This window comes from Phyllobates terribilis, unplaced genomic scaffold (assembly GCF_046119375.1).
Source record: "Phyllobates terribilis strain yellow unplaced genomic scaffold, ASM4611937v1 Scaffold_5__5_contigs__length_657084704, whole genome shotgun sequence".
Taxonomy (NCBI): Eukaryota; Metazoa; Chordata; class Amphibia; order Anura; family Dendrobatidae; genus Phyllobates; species Phyllobates terribilis.
This window is the reverse complement of record NW_027362765.1, coordinates 211115310-211138521: the sequence shown is the minus strand read 5'-3', so window position 1 is coordinate 211138521 and position 23212 is coordinate 211115310.

Genomic DNA, 23212 nt, shown 5'->3' with positions numbered 1-23212 from the left:
TCTATGCACAGCGGGAGGCCACACGTAGCCATCTATACACAGCGGAAGGCAGTAACCAAGCTAGGCCTAGTTCCAGGCAGGCCAGAAGCTTAGTGAGTAAAGCAAAGGATCAGGAGGCCCTATACCCGCTCACTGGGGAGAGTCCAAAAGTGCGCCCTTCGTCCGGAGTACTCTGGACCGTGCCTGCATCATCACCAGTAAAGGTATTGAAGCTCACCCCCGTGTGAGTGTTCGTCTTTCCTCCTGGACCGTCCTGCTGTCAATCCCCAGCATCCACCATCTACCCCTACACTGCCCTGGAGCTAGCTCTACCTGTGGAGAGCCACACCATCCCTGCTGCCGTAACACCAGCTCCAGAGGACTGCTCCGCAGCGGCGGCTCCCTTTTGGCCGCAATCCACAGGTGGCGTCACGAACACTATTCCAAAAACCCCATATAAATAGAAATCCCCCTTTTTACTGACCGCCCTGGGTCACGGACGGGGTCAGCTACCGTGATATCCCACAGCAACCAGAGGCCCGGCTGCCGAATACCCCACGGCCCAGGAGGTGCATCAATCCCACACGAGACCATCCGCAACTTGATCAGGATCATGCCCAGGCATTGTAGGGAGGTCATACAAACACGTGGAGGGCACACACAATACTGAGCCTCATTTTGACTTGTTTTAAGGACATTACATCAAAGTTGGATCAGCCTGTAGTGTGTTTTTCCACTTTAATTTTGGGGGTGACTCCAAATCCAGGCCTCCATTGGTTAATAAATTTGATTTCCATTGATGATTTTTTGTGTGATTTTGTTGTCAGCACATTCAACTTTGTACAGAACAAAGTATTCAATGAGAGCATTTTATTCATTCAGATCTAGGATGTGTTATTTGAGTGTTCCTCTTATTTTTTGAGCAGTGTAGTTACCTACAGGCCAGTTATTTAAAACAGTGGTTTGTCCTTCACACGGATCACATATAAGTTTGCTCCAAATTCAGCCATTTGTAGTGAGCATGGAAGATATTGCTCTCCACTTAAAATGGGCAAGGTACGTGGCAAGGGACAGGGAACTGGACGTGATGGTGATGGTGCATGCAGAGGCCGAGGCTGTGGGCAAGCTGAAATTGTGCCACAACAAACACCCACATCTTCTCGCTCGACCTTCAATTAATAGGGGACCGCAGAACACCACTATTGAACACAGAGCAGTGTGAAAAGGTTATTGGTTGGATAGCAGATAATGCTTCCAGTCACTTAGCCACCACCACCACCACCCTGTCTTCCACACGGTCAAGTATCAGTAGCCGTGAGTCTGGACTGCATATTCCTCACCCTGAACTTCATTCCTCCCACCATGCTGAGTGCCCGGAGACAACTGATCCCACACATGGACACTCCGAAGAGCTGTTCACTTTTCCATTTATAGATTTGGGCCTCTCGCCAGGTCCATTTGAAGCTGGGCAAGGGGAGATCGCATGTAGCGAAGCCCAAATATTTGAGCAGCCATAGTCACACGAAGGCCACGGTGGAAAAGTGTCACAAGAGGTGGACGATGATGAGACACAATTGCCAGAAAGTCAGGAGGAGGACCAGGGTGCGGAAGTAGAAAACGAGGTGGTGGATGATATAGTAACTGACCCAACCTGGCAGGAGGACATGCAGAGCAAGGACAGCAGCACAAAGGGGGAGGGAAGCAGAGCACCCCAACAGGCAGGAAAAGCTGTGTGGTGGCTGCAGACAGAAGGCAGGCAACCGTTCCCCACCCCATAACACCAACACGAAGGAAGTTGCCAGTACAACTGTTAGGTCTTCCCGAGTCTGGTTGTTTTTTAAAGACTCTGCCGATAACCCCAAAAAGGCCATTTGCACCACCTGCCAGGCCAGCATTGGCAGGAGTGGCAAAACTACCAGCCTGACCATCACCACCATGATCAGGCACTGTTAGAACTCTCCTGTTCGTTTTTTTCTTGTTTGCTGGTCACATGACCTTTTTTGCCTATTTAATCCGGCTCCGCCCTTCTGGCCTTGCTGGACTTCATTGTAATTTCTACTTTTGAGCTAGCTTGGTGCTCTGTTACCTTTCTCTGTTAGTTTTGCTAGGTCTTCTGACCTCTATGTTCTATGTTGTGTGTTTGTCTTTTACTGCTACAATTTCTGCTAGGAGGTGTCCAACTTTATCCCAGTCCCTAGTTCTTGTAGGGATCCCTCCCTTGCATCTATAGGTCTTCGTACAGACTAGCTGAGGACTTTAGCGGGTCTGATCGCAGGATCAGGTTCCCCGTTACATCGTAGGGATCCAGTTTAGTTCTATTGTAGGGACAGATCTCCTGTCTTTCCTTAGTGCTTGTAGCAGATCACAACAGTAAGTCCAGCCCAAAAAAAATTTCTCTAAGGAAAGACCTCCAGTTTCCATCATGGTCTCGGTTCAAGATTTGGCTCAACGCTTGCAGGGACTCTCTCTGGAGGTGGCCGAGCTCCAACAACACGTGAGTAGCTGTTCTGGAGCACATTTTGTGGAGCCAAAGGTACGTCAGCCTGATCTATTTTTTGGTGAACAACAAGATTTTTTTTCTTTTAAAAATGCTTGTTTATTGTATTTTCGTTTAAGACCCAGATCCTCTGGTGATGAATCACAGCGCATAGGGTTCATAATGTCACTTTTGCGCAAATATCCTCAGGGATGGGCCTTTTCTCTCCAACCTAGTGATCCGTGCTTTAGATCAGTGGACAGTTTTTTTTCTACTTTGGGTTTGTTGTACGATGATCCTGATCGTGTCTCATCTGCTGAGTCTGAATTGAGACATCTGAGGCAGGGATCAGGTAATGTGGAAAAATATTGTTCTCACTTCCGTCGGTGGTCTGCCCAGGTGGGGTGGAACGATTCAGCTTTGAAAAGTTTGTTTCTTGCAGGGCTAGGTGAAAGGGTTAAGGATTTGCTGATTGCTTATCCCACACCTGGAAACTTGCAGGAGGCAATGCAATTAGCTATACGGGTGGACAGGAGACTGCGTGCAAGGGTTAATGAGAGTAAATCCTCTGCCATGTCAGCTCCAAGTCTTGAGAGGGTCTGTGCTGACAAAGGAGAGCCGATGGAGATTGGGGCGATGGCACCCCGCTCTCAGGAAAAAGACCGCAGGCTTTCTGGAGGTTTGTGCTTCTATTGCGGAAATTCTGGTCATTTCATTAAGAACTGTGTGCTTCGTATGAACAAAGAAAAAAAAATGGTCAGTCATGCACGTATAGCCTGTTTAAATACTAAGGGAGCATTCCTATCTGCTACTACCGCTGCTCAGGAAGAATTAATTGAATTTCGGGTATTTGTGGATTGTGGTTCTACTCTGAACGTGATTGATGGGGGATTCTTGGAAAAACTTAAATTAAAACCTAAACCTTTGTCATCCCCTATTGCTGTGGTTTCTGTTGATGGCTCTCCCTTGAAGAGTGTTACTCACAAGGTCTGTGAATTTCCCCTCACTATTAATGGTATTCATCAAGAGAATTTGGATTTGGTAGTATTAAATAATTTGCCTTCTCCAGTAATTTTGGGGTTGCCCTGGTTAAAATTGCACAATGCTGTACTGGATTGGTCTACCAATGAAATTAAGTCCTGGAGCCCTAAATGTTATGACAAGTGTTGTAACGGACGCATTGCTGCAGTGGAAAAAGGGGAATTACCTGTACCTATTCATGATTTTTGGAGAGTTTTTTCTGAGGAGGAGTCACAAATTTTGCCTCCCCATAGAGACTATGATTGTACCATTGAATTTGTCCCTGGAGCGACTCTTCCTAAAAGTTGTTTATTTAATCTTACTATTCCTGAGAGAAAGGCTTTGGAGGAATACACACAGACAAGCTTGGCCGCCGGTCACATTAGGCCTTCCAAGTCTCCTGTGGCTGTTGGACTTTTTTTTGTAAAAAAAAAAGATGGCGGTTTACGTCCTTGTCTGGACTTTCGTGAGATTAATAAAATTGCTGTACGCAATCCTTACCCACTGCCATTGATTCCTGATTTGTTTAACCAGTTAGTGGGGGCCAAGTGGTTCTCTAAAATTGATCTCCGGGGGTCATGCAATTTGTTGCGCATGAAGGAGGGTGATGAATGGAAGACTGCTTTTAACACTCCTGTGGGTCATTTTGAGAATCTGGTTATGCCTTTTGGTCTTACCAATGCTCCAGCATTTTTTCAGAATCTTATTAATGACATCCTTAGACCTTTGATCGGCAAAAATGTGGTTGTGTATTTGGATGACATTCTGATTTATTCGCCTGATCTGGAGTCTCATTGGCGGAGCGTACGTGAGGTTTTACAGTTATTAATGGACAATTCGCTTTTTGCTAAGCTGGAGAAATGTGAGTTTGCTGTGCAGAGAATTAGTTTTTTGGGTTACATTATCTCCAGTGAAGGTTTTGAGATGGACCCGGTGAAGGTTCAGGCTGTGCAGGAATGGCCTAGGCCTATTGGTTTGAAATCGATACAGAGGTTTTTGAGCTTCGCCAATTATTACAGAAAATTCATAAAAAAAAATTCTATTATTGTCAAACCGCTGACCGATCTCACCAGGAAAGGTGCTAATGCGGTTCAGTGGACTTCTGAGGCCATTGAAGCTTTTGTGTTTCTAAAGGAGAGGTTCACCTCTGCTCCCATCCTTATGCAGCCTGATGTGACTAAGCCGTTTTTGGTTGAGGTTGATGCTTCTTCTGTGGGGGTCGGTGCGGTGTTGTCTCAGGAAAGCAAGGATGGAGTACATCCCTGTGCCTTTTTTTCAAAAAAATTTTCTGAGACTGAACTTAATTACGATATTGGTAGTCGGGAATTGCTGGCTATTAAACTCGCATTTGAACACTGGCGTCATCTCTTGGAAGGTGCTGAATTTCCCATTCAGGTTTTCACTGATCATAAAAATCTGATCTATCTTGATGCTGCCAAGCGATTGAATGCCCGTCAGGCTAGGTGGGCACTTTTTTTCTCGCGGTTTAATTTTTCCGTTACTTACATCCCGGGTACCAAGAATGTTAAAGCGGATGCTTTGTCTCGCAGCTTTTCTCCCATGGTCGGTGCTGAGGAGGAGGAGGAGAGCATTTTACAAGAAGGTGTTGTGATTGCTGCTTTGGACTCCGTTTTGGAGGATGAGATTCTTAAAGCTCAGGAGAATGCCCCATCTAACACTCCCCATGGGAGGTTGTTTGTGCCTAGTACCTTTAGGAAAGATTTGTTTGTTTAGTGTCATGAGTCTCGGTTGGCAGGTCATCCAAGAATTTCTGAGACCAAGAGACTTGTGGGTCGCAGTTTTTGGTGGCCTGGATGGCAGAAGGAAGTCATTAAGTGGGTGCATCAATGTACTGTGTGTGCTAGATCTAAGTCTTCGCATGCTCCTGCTGCGGGGTTGCTTTGCCCTCTGGAGGTTCCTAGTGCACCTTGGACACATCTGGCTATGGACTTTATTACTGACCTTCCCCCCTCTGAAGGTTTCACAGTCATCTGGGTGGTCGTGGACCGTTTTAGCAAGATGTGTCACTTGGTTCCCTTCATCAAACTGCCTTGCGCTAAGACACTCGCTAAGGCCTTTGTCAAGTAAATTGTCAGACTACATGGCGTTCCTACTGACATTGTTTCTGATAGGGGACATCAGTTCGTGGCTCGTTTTTGGCGTGCCTTTTGTGACAGGTTGGGAGTTCATTTGTCGTTTTCATCCGGATATCATCCTGAGTCTAATGGCCAGACAGAAAGAAAGAACCAGGATGTTGAGCAGTTCTTGCGTTGCTTTGTTGCAGACAATCAAGAGGGGTGGTCTGAGTTTTCTGCCACTTGCTGAATTTGCTCTTAACAACCATACATCCTCTTCTGCTGGGTGTTCGCCTTTTTTTTGTTGTTCTGGGAGACATCCGTCTTTTGGGTCATTCTCTAAATTGGTATCGGCTGTGCCTGAGGAGGAGAGTTTTTCCGGTGATTTGGAGAGAGTTTGGACGGATGTGAGTGATAATCTTCAGGAGGCTAACAAAAAATCTAAGAGGTACTTTGATAGGAAATGGCAAGAGGTTTCGTTTGCTATTGGTGACATGGTTTGGTTGTCCTCTAAGAATCTGTGATTGAGGATTCCTTCTAAAAAATTGGGTCCCCAGTTTGTAGGGCCCTTTAAGGTGCTTCAGATAGTTAACCAATCTGCTGTTAGGTTGGAGGTTCCTACCTCCTGGAAGATTAATCCGGTGTTTCATGTTTCTCTGTTGAAAAGAGCTGATGTGTCGGTTGGTGACGCCTCTGCCACTGTTCCTCCGGTGGTGGAGGACGGGGAATATGAAATTTCCCGCATCCTAAATTCTAGACGGTATAGAGGGAGTTTGCAGTATCTCGTCGCTTGGAAGGGTTTCCTGATAAGCCCGGGCCTAGGGGATCCGGAGGATCCTCTTAGAAGAGGGGGTACTGTTAGAACACTCCTGTTGGTTTTTTTCTTGTTTGCTGGTCACATGACCTTTTTTGCCTATTTAATCCGGCTCCGCCCTTCTGGCCTTGCTGGACTTCATTGTAATTTCTACTCTTGAGCTAGCTTGGTGCTCTGTTACCTTTCTCTGTTAGTTTTGCTAGGTCTTCTGACCTCTATGTTCTATGTTGTGTGTTTGTCTTTTACTGCTACAATTTCTGCTAGGAGGTGTCCAACTTTATCCCAGTCCCTAGTTCTTGTAGGGATCCCTCCCTTGCATCTATAGGTCTTCGTACAGACTAGCTGAGGACTTTAGCGGGTCTGATCGCAGGATCAGGTTCCCCGGTACATCGTAGGGATCCAGTTTAGTTCTATTGTAGGGACAGATCTCCTGTCTTTCCTTAGTGCTTGTAGCAGATCATAACAGGCACATGGCAGCAAAGCACTCGACTTTGTGTGCCAAACCCCAGGGTCCAGGAGCAATGTATGCAGGTGGCACCACTGCTTCTTCCGCTGTTGTGCATGCAAGTCAATCACCTTTCCATGGTGCATGCAAAGATGCTTCCTGCCCTGCATGGGTTGTTGCACACTATCAACTATCAGTATCAGGAAGAACGTCCACGTTCTTGTCCCAGCGCAGCGTTCAGTTGTCCATACTCCAGTTCTTGGAACGCAAGCGCAAATACACAGCCAACGCCCCACAGGCCACACTACTAAATTTCCACATTTCGCGACTGCTTGTGCTCGAAATGTTGCCTTTTAGGCTCGTGGAGATGGAAGCATTCCGCAATCTGATGGCGGCAGCCGTCCCTCGGTACTCAGTCCCCAGCCACCACTATTTCTCCTGGTGTGCCATCCCTGCATTACACGAGCACGTGTCCCAAAACATTAGCCGTGCCCTCAACAACACAGTTACCGGGAAAGTCCACCTAACCATGGACACGTGGACCAGTGCTTGTGGGCAGGGACAGTATATGTTGCTGATGGCACACTGGGTTAACATAGTGGAATTCGAGACCCAGTCGGGTTGAACACGTCCTCCCGACGCCAAGGATTGCGGGCCCTAGGTCAATCATGGATGCCCCCAAAGTCTACAGCTCCTGCACCTCATCCTCCTCAGACTCCTCCTCCTTTTCAGCCTCCATCTCCGAAATGACCACATTAGTCACAAGCTGGAAGCACTGCAGTACTGACTCGGCCAAGCGGCAACAAGCTGTGCTTAAACTAATATGCTTAGGTGACAAACCGCACAATGCTGAAGAGTTGTGGACAGCTGTGAAAAAGAAGGCAGATCTGTGGCTCAAACTACTGAACCTGGCCGGAACCTGGTGGCGGCTCTGAGGCGAGGCGAGCTCACACACGTACCATGCCTGGCCCATGTGCTTAACCTCGTGGTTCAGCAATTTTTCAAATCCTACCTGGAGCTGCAGGATCTGCTTGTTAAAGTACGCCGCCTTTGTGCCCATTTTAGAAAGTCACCTACAGTTTACACCGCCCTTGCCGTGTTTCAGCAGCGTTTGTAGCTTCCGGCTCACAGACTGGTGTATGATGTCCCCACGCATATGAACTCTACACTGCAGATGTTGGGAAGGATTTGTGAGTAGAAGAGGGCAGTTGTTGGGTACTAGCATCAACAAGGCCGTCGGTATTCAGTTCAGACTCCACACATAAGACCTCAGGAGTGGACATGGATGTCAGACATATGTACCATCCTTCAAAACTTTGAGGACTCCACCAAGATGGTGAGCGGCGATGATACCATAATTAGCATCACCATCCCGCTTCTCTGTCTTCTGAAACGCTCTCTGTGCACAATCAAAGAGGATGCATTGCAGGTGGAGCACGATGAGATGGAGCAAGGAACCATACAGGATGATTACACACAGCCCAGCCTCATCTCATCCCAATGTGGATTGGGTGACAATGAGGAAGAGGAGGAGGAAGAACAGGAGCTAGTTTCATGTGCTATAGATGGTACTACCTGCACAACTGTCATACCGTCTGCTCAGCGTGGATAGCCTAGGGACAGAGAGGAGGAGGAGGAGAGCATGGTCACTCGTCCTCTTGGTGAGGACACAGAAGTCTTGCCTGTTAGCAGTCTGGCACGCATGGCTGAGTTTATGTTATGCTGCCTTTCCCTTGACCCTCGCGTTCTCAAAATTTTGGGTGACAGTCATTACCGGTTGGTGACACTTCTAGACTCACGCTACATGGAGAACTTTATATATCTTATTCCTGAGGCGGACAGGTCTAAAAAAATGGGGCAGTACCAGAAGGCCCTTGTTGCGAAAACTATTAGAAAAATTCTGAAAACTCTGGCGGCATAGGTCACAGTTCATTGGACAACCAAGGACTACAGGCGAGAGAGACACAACTCCAATCCAGCCGAGGCAGGGGAACACTGTCAAAGTTCTGGGAGAATTTTCTCAGCCCCTCCCATCGCACAGGCCCTGAGGCGCGGGGTACTCTGACAAGGAGTGCAAAGTTTAGGAAGATGCTGAGGGAGTACCTTGCCGACCGTGCAAATGTCCTCCGTGATTCCTCTGTGACTTATAATTATTGGGTATCCAAGCTGGATACGTGGAATGAACTGGCTCTCTATGCCTTGGAGGTCCTGGCCTGCCCTGCTGCTAGTGTTTTATCAGAGTGGGTTTTTAGTACCGCTGGTGGAATTATAACTGATCAGCGCATCCGCCTGTCAACTGAAAATGCTGACAGGCTGTCTTTTTTGGGAGGTGTATTCCTATGCACCTTTTCACACCCACACATGGGTATACGCTTCCTGATTTTTACTATTTTCTCTTGTCCTCCTCCTTCTCCTCATCCTTATCCTCCTCCACCATATCACCAGGGTGACTGTGGTCCGTGATGCAACACCCACATAATTTTCTTAAAGGGTGTTTATGATGCCCTTAAAAAAAAAATGTTTACAGTATGTTCATGTATACCCCCCAGGGGTAAATGTTTGACAGCCCATACACTTAGTGTTTGGGCATTACAAGTATAGGAGACCCGCTCCTTTCTAATGGGAATATTTTTTTATGAGGCCCTCCTCCACGTCTCTTCCAAGGGGCATTGGAGTGCCTCCCAATTTTTGGCAGCCCTTGCATTCACTGCATAGGCCAACACTATGGGAGACACACTTCCTAATAATGGGAACATTTTTTCACGAGGCCCTCTACGTCTCTTCCAAGGGGCATTGGAGTGCCTCCCAATTTTTGCCAACCCTTCCATTCACTGCATAGGCCAACACTATGGGAGACGCACTTCTTAATAATGGGAACATTTTTTCATGAGGCCTTCTATGTCTCTTCCAAGGGGCATTGGAATGCCCCCCAATTTTTGGGAACCCTTGCATTAACTGCATAGGCAAACACAATGAGAATCCCACTTCCTAATAATGGGAACGTTGTTTTCAGGAGGCCCTCTGACCTCCACGTCTCTTCCAAGGGGCATTGGAGTCCCAACAAATTTTTGGCAACCCTTGCATTCATTGCATAGGCCTACACTATGGGAGACCCACTTCCTAATAATGGGAACATTTTTTCACGAGGTCCTCTACGTCTCTTCCAAGGGGCATTGGAGTGCCTCCCAATTTTTGGCAACCCTTCCATTTACTGCATAGGCCAACACTATGGGAGACGCACTTCTTAAGAATGGGAACATTTTTTCATGAGGCCTTCTACGTCTCTTCCAAGGGGCATTGGAGTGCCCCCCAATTTTTGGCAACCCTTCCATTCACTGCATAGGCCAACACTATGAGAGACACACTTCTTAATAATGGGAACATTTTTTCATGAGGCCTTCTACGTCTCTTCCAAGGGGCATTGGAGTGCCCCCCAATTTTTGGGAACCCTTGCATTCACTGCATAGGCAAACACAATGGGAAACCCACTTCCTAATAATGGGAACATTGTTTTCAGGAGGCCCTCCTCTAAGTCTATTCAAAGGGGTATTGAGGTGCAACCAAATTTTCAAAGTATTTTAGGGGTGCGTGCAAATTTTTGGCAGCCCTGCTACTCACTGCATACGCAATAACAGTATAGGAGACACACTCTTTACTAACAACAAAGCCTAGCCAGCTGATGGCTCTCTAAGAATAGTGAGGGCTGACTGCTGCCCATCTAAGAATAGTAAATGCCATCTGATGGCCTTATAAAAATAGGCTTTGTGACTTTCAGAGTCCCTCCTTCATAAATGAAACAGGATGTATCAGATCATGTCTCACACTCCACATGGCCAAATAAGGTTGTAAAATGTTAAAATGACATTTCCCGGTGAATGCATTTGTAATGGTTGAAAGCAATGCAAAAGTGCAAAAATGCATCAAAAACGCTATCTGTGAACATAGCTCAAGGTGTGGAGGAGTATTTTTGTTTTTGGTTATTTATTTTGTCTTTGTCTTTTTGACTTTGTCATTACCTTGGAAAGGATGTTCCTTAACATATTTCCCAGGAAAATCCATTTTGGTTTAGTTTTTGTATGTTTTATTGTGAGTCCGTAAAAGTGGTGTAATACCTCTGACAACGTTGTTGACAGCAGTGACCTGGGAGTCGGAGATGCTTCCAGGGGTCTTCCCCATGCTGTTCCCATGTCATTTGAGCAGTGTTCCCATCGATTTAGGCAATTTTTAGGCCCTTTGCAGGCCGCCGGGGGGAGCCTCCTGAAAAATGCTCGAATTTCCCATAGACTTACATCAGGCTCGTTGTCCGGGTCGAGCGCCCAAGTATTCTAATGTGCTCGACCCGAGCAACGAGCACCCAAGCATTTTAGTGCTCGCCCATAACTAGTGCTTATCTAAGTGACCTAACATCGGAAAAAAAAACATTCTTATTAGAGATACAAATTTGAGTGGAATTGAATCCTACTCAAATTTTACATAAATCCATGTTCACCAAACATGCTTATTTTTTTTTTCAATTCAATTCTGTACTATCAACATACATTTTTCTGAACCATCAAAATAAAAAAAATAATAAAAAACATCCTTATACTCACTTTACCGCTCACCTCTCCAGCCCCTCCGCTCCCCACTGTCACCCTCCTGGTCCTCATCGTATCTTCTGATCCCTATCTCTCGTCCAGACGGTTCTGTGCATGACCATCTTGTGCACTTGCACAGAACCCTTCCGATCCTAATCAGAGTCAGAAATCCTGGCTCTGCGTGAGAGGCCCAGGGATTTCTGTACAAGAGGCAGGGATCATTAGATGCGACAAGGACCAGACAGGTGACAATGGGGAACAGAGGGGTCGGAGAAATGAGTGATGGATTATAAGGATTTTTTTTTTTTTTTACATATTATGTTTAACATGATGTGGGGTCTCTCTAGACCCCAAAGCATAATAAGGGCCATTAAATTTGCGGAGAATGATTTCTTTGTGAAGCGAACTTCCCAGGAAAATCCACATGAACAGGCGAATTAAAATTTTGCCTGATCCGCTTGACTCTTCTGGGGAGTGCCTGTTTGTCTTTGGAAGGTCTTCACTCTGCTCATGCAAAGGTGCAGGCAGGGTCGGACTGGCGCACTGGAGAACCGGAGAATCCTCTGATGGGCCAGCCCACAATCCAGGCACCGCCGCACTTTTGATTTGGTGTAGCTCATGAGTCCTGTCCCCTTCAAATCTGTGCATGCCTGATTGCGTCCACTAAGTGGTGCTCGCTTTATTCTATACTTAGCGAGCAGGCTGCACTGCTCATCACCAGCTGGTAATTTGAAGTGCAGTGCATTCAAATTACCTGCTGCTGCCAGCTTCTTATTGATGTCGTCGCTGCTGAGAGAGCAGAGCGCATGGAGCAGTAGCTCTCACTTCAGCCAGCAGTCACAGCTGACTGCTTGTGGCTAATTGGACAGCTGATCTGCCATCACTTGTGCTATGCAGTGTGTGAGTCACTAGCTCCCTTTCCCTGTTTTTTGACTAACGTGGACAGTGGTGGCTTAGCCTAACACTGATTGGTTGCAATGCAACCAATAAGCATTTGTTTTCTTGTGACCTCACCAGCACAGCTCAAGCAAGGAGAGGGTAAAGGGTACCGCCACTCACTGAATCTGCGTTCCCATGGGCAGTTCACTGTGAGCATGGACGATGAACTGCGGTGACCTATAGCAGCTTATTGTCTCATGGTTTGCAGCCTGGATGGTCGCCTCATGTCACTGTTCAGCTTGTAAACCAAATATTGCAGAGATGGATTATGGCATAGGGCAGTAGGTCAGACAGTATTATGGTTGTTTAGTTTATTTACAGGTGACAGAGGCTTTGATGCATTAGGTGTACTTTATTCTTAATTTTACACTGAATGTAGACAGCGGGGGCTGCCTACAGCAGCCGGCGCCAGGAATCAGCGTAAATAGTACTGCTGATTCCCAGGCGCTGATACGTGTCACGCTGATGACACACAGATGTCATCTGTGTGTCATCAGTGTGAATGTGTGCAGCACGCATTTTGTGCATGCTGCTAAAAACACCTGACATGTCTGCGTGCAGGTTTTCACATGGACATAAGGTCCGTGTGAAAAACCTGACATGTGCGCACACCCATTGAATACAATGGGTTTGCGTATGTCCGTATTTTCGGCCCATTTAAAAATGTGCCACATAGGGACATACAAAACGGACGTGAGAAGGGGGCCTTAAAATGAATAGTGTCATTCAAAATAAAACTCGTCCTGCAAAGAACAAGCCCTCAAATGGCCAAATTGACAGAAGATTAAAAAATTATCATTCTAGAAAAAGAGAAGTAAAAAACGAGAGCTCAAAACTGGAAAATGTTCTCATCATAAAAGGGTTAATTTACATTAATTTTTTCACATTATTAATTTACCATATACAGACATATTTTGAGATCCACCAACATTATGTAAGACTATGGACATAATGTAAATCTACAGGAAGCCTAATGTCATTATTTTAGGAACTTGACCTGTGTTTTGTTTTCTGCTCACTTTTCCTTGCCATAGTAAGCCGACACTAGACAATCCAACGACCGAGTTCTCAGATTCAGAATTGTGAGTCGTGCCTCCCTGTTTCAATTATTAATAACGATTATTCATTTTTTATTATATATGGAATGTCATTGTTTTTTGTAAAGGCCAGACTTGATGGTCACTGGTGTTGAGCGAACATGCTCGACACTGCTCGGAACTCTCCCGAGCATCACGCTACTCGGGATGTTTGGCGAGCACCGAGCATTTTCGGGTTACTCGGGCGGGAGCTCAGGTCTCCGCCCTGCATGTTTGGCGCTCTTTACAGAGCCAATGAACATGCAGGGATTGCCAGACAGTCACTGTAATGACGCAGCCATGTTGGTTGTGGGCATTACATTGATTGGCTGGCCGCACAGCGTCACCTCGAGTATTTAAAACCGGGCGCCGCCATCTTGGACACAGTTGCTCCGGATCAGCTAGTGTAGGGAAAGCGCTGCCACAAGATACTGCAAACTACCTCTATACTGTCTAGAGTTAAGGATGCGAGAAATTTCATATTCCCCGTCCTCCACCACCGGAGGAACAGAGGCAGAGGCGTCACAATCCGATACAACAGCTTTTTTCAACAGAGAGACATGAAATACCGGATTAATTCTCCAGGAGGTAGGAACCTCCAACCTAACAGCAGATTGGTTGACAACCTGAAGCACCTTAAAGGGCCCTACAAACTTGGGACCCAATTTCTTAGAAGGAATCCTCAACCGCAGATTCCTAGAGGACAACCAAACCATGTCACCAACAGCGAACAAAACCTCCTGTCGTTTCCTATCAAAGTAGTCTTTAGATTTTCTGTTGGCCTCCTGAAGATTACCACGCAGATCCATCCAAACTCTCTCCAAATCACCGGAAAAATTCTCCTCCTCAGGCACGGCAGATCCCAACTTGGAGAACGACCCAAACGACGGATGTCTCCCAGAACAACAAAAAAAAAGGCGAACAACCAGCAGAAGAAGATGTATGATTGTTCAGAGCAAATTCAGCAAGTGGCAGAAACTCAGACCACCCCTCTTGATTGTCTGCCACAAAACAACGCAAGAACTGCTCAACATCCTGGTTTTTCCTTTCTGTCTGGCCATTAGATTCAGGATGATATCCGGACGAGAATGACAAATGAACTCCCAACCTGTCACAAAAGGCACGCCAAAAACGAGCCACGAACTGAGGACCCCTATCAGAAACAATGTCAGTAGGAACGCCATGAAGTCTGACAATTTCCTTGACAAAGGCCTTAGCGAGAGTTTTAGCACAGGGCAGTTTGACGAAGGGAACCAAGTGACATATCTTGCTAAAACGGTCCACGACCACCCAGATGACAGTAAAACCCTCAGAGGGGGGAAGGTCAGTTATAAAGTCCATAGCCAAATGTGTCCAAGGAGCACTGGGAACCTCCAAAGGACAAAGCAACCCCGCAGCAGGAGTATGTGAGGACTTAGATCTAGCACAAATAGTACATTGGCGCACCCACTTAAAGACTTCCTTCTGCCATCCAGGCCACCAAAAACTGCGACCCACCAGTCTCTTGGTCTCAGAGATTCCGGGATGACCTGCCAACCGAGATTCGTGACACTCAACAAACAAATCTCTCCTAAAGGTCCCAGGCACAAACAACCTCCCATGAGGAGTGTTAGATGGGGCATTCTCCTGTGCTTTAAGAATCTCATCTTCCAAAACGGAGTCCAAAGCAGCTATCACAACACCTTCTTGTAAAATGTTCTCCTCTTTCTCAGCACCGACTATGGGAGAAAAACTGCGAGACAAGGCATCCGCCTTAACATTCTTAGTACCAGGGATGTAAGTAACGGAGAAATTAAACCGCGAGAAAAACAGTGCCCACCTAGCCTGACGGGCATTCAGGCGCTTGGCAGCATCAAGATATATCAGATATATCAGATTTTTATGATCCGTAAGAACCTGAATGGGAAATTCCACACCTTCCAAGAAGTGGCGCCAGTGTTCATGGGAGTTTAATAGCCAATAATTCCCGATTACCAATATCGTAATTCAGTTCAGTCTCCGAAAATTTTTTTGAAAAAAAGGCACAGGGATGTAATCCATCCCCGCTATCCTGAGACAATACTGCGCCAACCCCCACAGAGGAAGCATCAACCTCAACCAAAAACGGCTTAGTCACATCAGGCTGCATAAGGATGGGAGCAGAGGTGAACCTCTCCTTGAGATACACAAAAGCTTCAATGGCCTCAGAAGACCACTGAACCGCATCAGCACCTTTCCTGGTGAGATCGGTCAGAGGTTTGACAATACTAGAAATTTTTTTTATCAATTTTCTGTAATAATTGGCGAAACCCAAAAACCTCTGTATCGATTTCAAACCAATAGGCCTAGGCCATTCCTGTACAGCTTGAACTTTAACCGGGTCCATCTCAAAACCTTTGCTGGAGATAATGTAGCCCAAAAAACTAATTCTCTGTACAGCAAACTCACATTTCTCCAGCTTAGCAAAAAGCGAATTGTCCATTAATAACTGTAATACCTCACGTACGCTCCGCCAATGAGACTCCAGATCCGGCGAATAAATCAAAATGTCATCCAAATACACAACCACATTTTTGCCGATCAAAGGTCTAAGGATGTCATTAATAAGATTCTGAAAAAATGCAGGAGCATTAGTAAGACCAAAAGGCATAACCAGATTCTCAAAATGACCCACAGGAGTGTTAAAAGCAGTCTTCCATTTGTCACCCTCCTTCATGCGCAACAGATTGTATGCCCCCTTAAGGTCAATTTTAGAGAACCACTTGGCCCCCATTAACTGGTTAAACAGATCAGGAATCAATGGCAGTGGGTAAGGATTGCGTACAGTAATTTTGTTAATCTCACGAAAATCCAGACAAGGATGTAAACCGCCGTCCTTTTTTTTTACAAAAAAAAATCCAACCGCCACAGGAGACTTAGAGGGCCTAATGTGACCGGCGGCCAAACTTGTCTGTATGTATTCCTCCAAAGCCTTTCTCTCAGGAATAGTAAGGTTAAATAAACGACTTTTAGGAAGAGTCGCTCCAGGGACAAATTCAATAGAACAATCATAGTCTCTATGGGGAGGCAAAACCTGCGATTCCTTCTCAGAAAAAACTCTCCAAAAATCCTGAATAGGAACAGGCAATTCTCCCCTATCCAAAGCTGCAATACGCCCGTTACAACACTTGTCATAACATTTATGGCTCCAGGATTTAATTTCACTGGTAGACCAATCCAGTACAGGATTGTGAAATTTTAACCAGGGCAATCCCAATATTACTGGAGAAGGCAAGTTATTCAACACTACCAAATCCAATTTCTCATGGTGAACACCATTAATAGTGAGAGGAAATTCACAGACCTTGAGAGTAATATTCTTCAAAGGGGAACCATCCACAGAAACCACAGCAATGGGGGATGATAAAGGTTCGGGTTTTAAATTGAGTCTTTCCAAGAATCCCCCATCAATAACATTCAGAGTAGACCCACAATCAACAAACACCCGAAATTCCATTAATTTTTCCTGAGCAATCGTGGAAGCAGCTAAAAATACACCCTTGGAATTTAAACAGGCAATACGGGCATGACTGACCATTTTTTTTTCTTTCTTGATACGAAGCTCACAGTCTTTAATTAAATGACCAGATTTTCCGCAATAGAAACACAAGCCTTCAGAAAATCTGCGATCTTTTTCTTGAGAGCGAGGTGCCATCTCTCCAATCTCCATCGATTCACCACTGTTAGTACACACATTCTCATAACCAGAAACTGACATAGCAGAGGATTTACTCTCATTAACCCTTGCACGCAGTCTCCTATCCACCCGTATAGCTAATTGCATAGCCTGTTGCAAATCTTCAGGTGTAGGATAAGCAATTAGCAGGTCTTTAACCCTTTCACTGAGCCCAGCAAGAAATAGACTTTTCAGAGCAGAATCGTTCCACCCTGTTTGAGTAGACCATCGACGGAAATGAGTACAATATTTTTCCACATTACCTGATCCCTGTCTCAAACGTCTTAACTCAGTCTCAACTGATGAGACACGGTCAGGATCATCATATAATAGTCCCAAAGCAGAAAAAAAACTATCCACTGAACTGAAGCATGTATCACTAGGTTGCAAAGAAAAGGCCCACTCCTGAGGCTCTTTGCGCAAAAGTGACATTATCAACCCTATGCGCTGGGAATCATCCCCAGAGGACTTGGGTCTCAAACGAAAATACAATAAGCAAGCATTTTTAAATGAAAAAAATTCTCGGTGTTCACCAAAAAATAAATCCGGCAAACGTACCTTAGGCTCCAAGAAATGTGCTCCAGGACAGTTACTCACGTGCTGACGGAGCTCAGTCACCTCCAAAGAGAGTCCCTGCAGGTGTTTAGCCAAATCCAGAACCGACACCATGATGGAACAGAAAAAAAATCTTTCCTTAGAGCATTTGCTGGGCTGGACTTACTGTTATGTTCTGCTACCAGAGCTAAGGAAAGAGAGGAGATCTGTCCCTACGATAGAACTCAGCTTAATCCCTACGATGTAACAGGGGACCTGATCCTGCGATCAGACCTGCTAAAGTCCTAAGCTAGTCTGTACGGAGACCTATAGATGTGGGGAAGGAATCCCTACAAGTACTAAGGACTGGGAGGAAAATGGGACACCTCCTAACAGAAATAGTAGCAGACAGACGAACAAACAAAATATATAGAACATAGAGGTCCGTAGACCAAGCAAACTAACAGAGTTAGATACAGAGCACAGGCTAGCTAGAAAGTAGCTAAACAATGAAGTCCAGCAAAGCCAGAAGGGCGGAGCAGGATTAAATAGGCCAACAAGGTCATGTGACCAGCAAAGGAAAAAACCTAAGAACAAGGTTCTAACACCAGCCTGACCACCACCAGCATGATCAGGCACATGGCAGCAAAGCACCCGACTTTGTGGGGTGAACCCCAGGGTCCACGACCAGTGTCAGCGGGTGTCAACACTGCTTCTTCCGCTGTTGTGCGTGCAATAGAACCCCCTGTTGTGTGTGCAAGGCAATCTCCTGTCCATACTGCATGCAAAGATGCCCCCTCCTCTCAGTCTTCACTTGTTATGGCAGTTTCTTAAGAAACAGCATCAACGTCCACGTCCACGTCCCACCGCACCATTCAATAGTCCATATCCCAGAACTTTGAACAAAGCGGAAATTCACAGCTAATGCCCCACAGGCCACAGTTCTAAATTTGCACATTTCACGACTGCTAGCGTTGGAAGTGCTGCCTTTTAGGCTGGTGGAGACGGAATCCTTCCGCAACCTTATGGCGGTGGCCGTCCCTTGGTGCTCGGTCCCCAGCCGACACTATTTTGCCCGGAGTGCCATCCCCGCACTAAACAAACACGTGTCCCAAAACATCTGTCGTGTCCTCAACAATGCAGTTACTGGGAGAGTCCACCTGACAACGGACAAGTGCTTGTGGCCAGGGATGGTACATCTTCCTGACGGCACACTGTGTAAACATAGTAGAAGCCGGGACCCAGTCAGACCTTGGGACGGAACACATCCTCCCCACACAGAGGATTGCGGGCCCTATGTCAGTCAGAGTTGCCCCCACAGTGTACAGTTCCTGCGCATCATCCTCCTCCTCCTCATGTTCAGCCTCCATTTCAGATATCACCACATCAGTTACAAGCTGGAAGCACTGCAGTACTGCCTCCGCCAAGAGGCAACAGGCTGTGCTGAAACTCATAAGCTTAGGTGAGAAACCTCACACTGCTTGTGAGTTGTGGATAGCTGTGAAAGAGCAGGCAGATCTGTGGCTGACACCGCTGAACCTACATCCAGGCTTACCATGCCTGGCTCATGTGCTTAACCTCATGGTTCAGCGGTTTCTTAAATCGTACCCCGAGTTGCCAGATCTGCTCGTCAAAGTACGCCGCCTGTCAGCTCATTTTCGCAAGTCTGCTACAGCTTCCGCTGCCCTTGCTGTGTTGCAGCAGCGTTTGCAGCTTCCGTCACACCGACTGGTGTGTGATGTCCCCACACGTTGGAACTCTACCCTCCACATGTTGCAAAGGATTTGTGAGCAGAAGAGAGCAGTTGTGGAGTACCGGCTGCGACAAGGCCGTCGATATTCAGGTCAGACTCCACACATAAGACCTCAGGAGTGGACCTGGATGTCTGACATATGTACCATCTTGACAAACTTTGAGGAGTCCACCAAGATGGTGAGTGGCGATGACGCCATCATTAGCATCCACATTCCACTTGTCTGTCTTTTGCAACGCTCTCTGCAGAGAATTAAAGAGGAGGCATTGCAGCCGGAGTATGATGAGATGGATCAAGAAGTCGTGGCGGTCAATTACACACAGCCCAGCCTCATCTCATCCCAACATGCATTCGAGGACAATGAGGGAGAGGAGGAGGAGGAGGAGGAGGAAGAACAGGAGCTTGTATCATGCGCTGTAGACGGTAGTACCTATACGACTGTCATACCGTCGGTTCAGTTTGGGTGGCCTGAGGACAGGGGGCAGGAGGAGGAGGAGGAGAGCATGGTCAGTCATCATCTTGGTGAGGACATGGAAGTCTTGCCCGTTACCAGTCTGGCACGCATGGCTGACTTTATGTTACGCTGCCTTAACCGTGACCCTCGTGTTGTCAAAATGTTGGGTGACAGTCATTACTGGTTTGTGACACTTTTAGACCCCCGCTACAAGGAGAACTTTCACTCTCTTGTTCCTGAGGTGGAGAGGTCTACAAAAATGGGGCAGTACCAGAGGGCCCTTGCTGCAGAACTGTTAAAAAAATTCCCATCTGAACACGCTAGCGGCAGAGGTCACAGTTCGTTGCCCAACCAAGGCGTACATGCGAGAGAGACACAACTCCAATCCAGCAGAGGCAGGGGAACACTGTCAACGTTCTGGGACAGTTTTCTCAGACCCTTCCTTCGGACAGACCCTGAGGCGCGGGATACTCTCACAAGGAGTGGAAAGTTTCAAATGATGGTGAGGGAGTACCTTGCCGACCGTACCAGTGTCCTCCGTGATTCCTCTGTGCCTTTTAATTATCGGGTATCCAAGCTGGACACTTGGAATGAACTCGCTCCGTATGCCTTGGAGGTCCTGGCTTGCCCTGCTGCTAGCGTGTTATCGGAGCGTGTTTTTAGTGCCGCTGGGGGTATTATAACTGATAAGCGCACTCGCCTGTCAACTGACAATGCTGACAAGCTGACCCTTATCAAAATGAACAAGGGCTGGATTGGGCCAGACTTCTCATCACCACCAAATGACAGCAAAGTAACATAAAGTCAAATCCACTGTGTTATTTCGGGAGGTGTATTCACATGCACCGCTTCACACCCACACATGGGTATACGCTTCCTCATTTCGGCTGTTTTATGTTCTTCTCCTTATCCTCAGCCTCCACCACCACTATACCACCAGGGTGACCGTGGTCCGTGTTGCCATTATTGAAAGTTCCTCAATACTTATTTTTGTCAGCTTTTGCTACGAAGGCATAAGCAAAGACTGTGTGAGACCCACTCCCCAATAATGGAAATAATATTTTTAAGATGCTGTACTGTATGGCTCTTGTAAGGGGCATTAAAACCGTGTTTTTAAGCTACTAGGACCTCCACGTCTCTTCCGAGGGGCATTAAAACCGTCTTGTTAAGCTACTGCGACCTCCACCACTTTGCCAAGGGGCATTAAAACCGTCTTGTTAAGCTACTGCGACCTCCACCACTTTTCCAAGGGGCATTAAAACTGTCTTGTTAAGCTATTGCGACCTCCACGTCTCTTTTGAGGGGCATTAAAACCGTCTTGTTAAGCTACTGGGACCTCCATGCCTCTTCCAAGGGGCATTAAAACCGTCTTGTTAAGCTACTGCGACCTCCACCACTTTTCCAAGGGATATTTAAACCGTCTTGTTAAGCTACTACGACCTCCACCACTTTTCCAAGGGGCATTAAAACAGTTTTGTTAAGCTACTGTGACCTCCACCACTTTTCCAAGGGGCATTAAAACCATATTGTTAAGCTACTGGGACCTCCACGTCTCTTCCGAGGGGCATTAAAAGCGTCTTGTTAAACCACTCTGAACTCCACAGCTCTTCCAAGGGGCATTGAAATGTTGTTTTTTATTAACTCTAACGTTCACGACTCTTCGAACGGACATTGCATTTCCTCCTAATTTTTGGCAGCTTTTGCTTGAAAGACATAAGCAAAGACTATGGGAGACCCACTCTCCAATAATGGAAATAATGTTTGTAATATGCTGTACTGCATGGCTCTTGTAAGGGGCATTGCAAGTTCCTCCGTCCTATTTTTTGGCAGCTTTTGCTTAAAAGGTATAAGCAAAGACTATGGGAGACCCACTTCCCAATAATGGGAATAATGTTTGCAATATGCTGTACTGCATGGCTCTTGTAAGGGGCATTGCAAGTTCCTCCGTCCTAATTTTTGGCAGCTTTTGCTTGGAAGGCATAAGCAAAGACTATGGGAGACCCACTCCCCAATAATGGGAGTAATGTTTGTAATATGCTGTACTGCATGGCTCTTGTAAGGGGCATTGCATGTTCCTCTGCTTATGCCTTCCAAGCAAAAGCTGCCAAAAATTAGGACAGAGGAACATGCAATGCCCCTTACAAGAGCCATGCAGTACAGCATATTACAAACATTACTCCCATTATTGGGGAGTGGGTCTCCCATAGTCTTTGCTTATGCCTTCCAAGCAAAAGCTGCCAAAAATTAGGACAAAGACTATGGGAGCCCACTCCCCAATAATGGGAGTAATGTTTGTAATATGCTGTACTGCATGGCTCTTGTAAGGGGCATTGCAATTTCCTCCGTCCTAATTTTTGGCAGCTTTTGCTTGGAAGGCATAATCTATGACTATGGGAGACCCACTCCCCAATAATGGGAATAATGTTTGTAATATGCTTTACTGCATGGCTCTTGTAAGGGGCATTGCATGTTCCTCCATCCTAATTTTTGGTAGCTTTTGCTTGGAAGGCATAGGCAAAGACTATGGGAGACCCACTCCCCAATAATGGGAATAATGTTTGTAATATGCTGTACTGCATGGCTCTTGTAAGGGGCATTGCAAGTTCCTCCATGCTAATTTTTGGCAGCTTTTACTTGGAAGGCATAGGCAAAGACTATGGGAGACCCACTCCGCAATAATGGGAATAATATTTGTAATATGCTGTACTGCATGGCTCTTGTAAGGGGAATTGCAAGTTCCTCCGTCCTATTTTTTGGCAGCTTTTGCTTAAAAGGCATAAGCAAAGACTATGGGAGACCCACTCCCCAATAATGGGAATAATGTTTGTAATATGCTGTACTGCATGGCTCTTGTAAGGGGCATTGCAAGTTCCTCCGTCCTAATTTTTGCCAGCTTTTGCTTGGAAGGCATAAGCAAAGACTATGGGAGACCCACTCCCCAATAATGGGAATAATGTTTGTAATATGCTGTACTGCATGGCTCTTGTAAGGGGTATTGCATGTTCCTCCGTCCTAATTTTTGGCAGCTTTTGCTTGGAAGGCATAAGCAAAGACTATGGGAGACCCACTCCCCAATAATGGGAATAATGTTTGTAATATGCTGTACTGCATGGCTCTTGTAAGGGGCATTGCAATTTCCTCCGTCCTAATTTTTGGCAGCTTTTGCTTGGAAGGCATAAGCAAAGACTATGGGAGACCCACTCCCCAATAATGGGAATAATGTTTGTAATATGCTTTACTGCATGGCTCTTGTAAGGGGCATTGCAAGTTCCTCCATCCTAATTTTTGGCAACTTTTGCTTGGAAGGCATAGGCAAAGACTGTGGGAGACCCACTCATCAATAATGGGAATAATGTTTTTAATATGCTGTACTGCA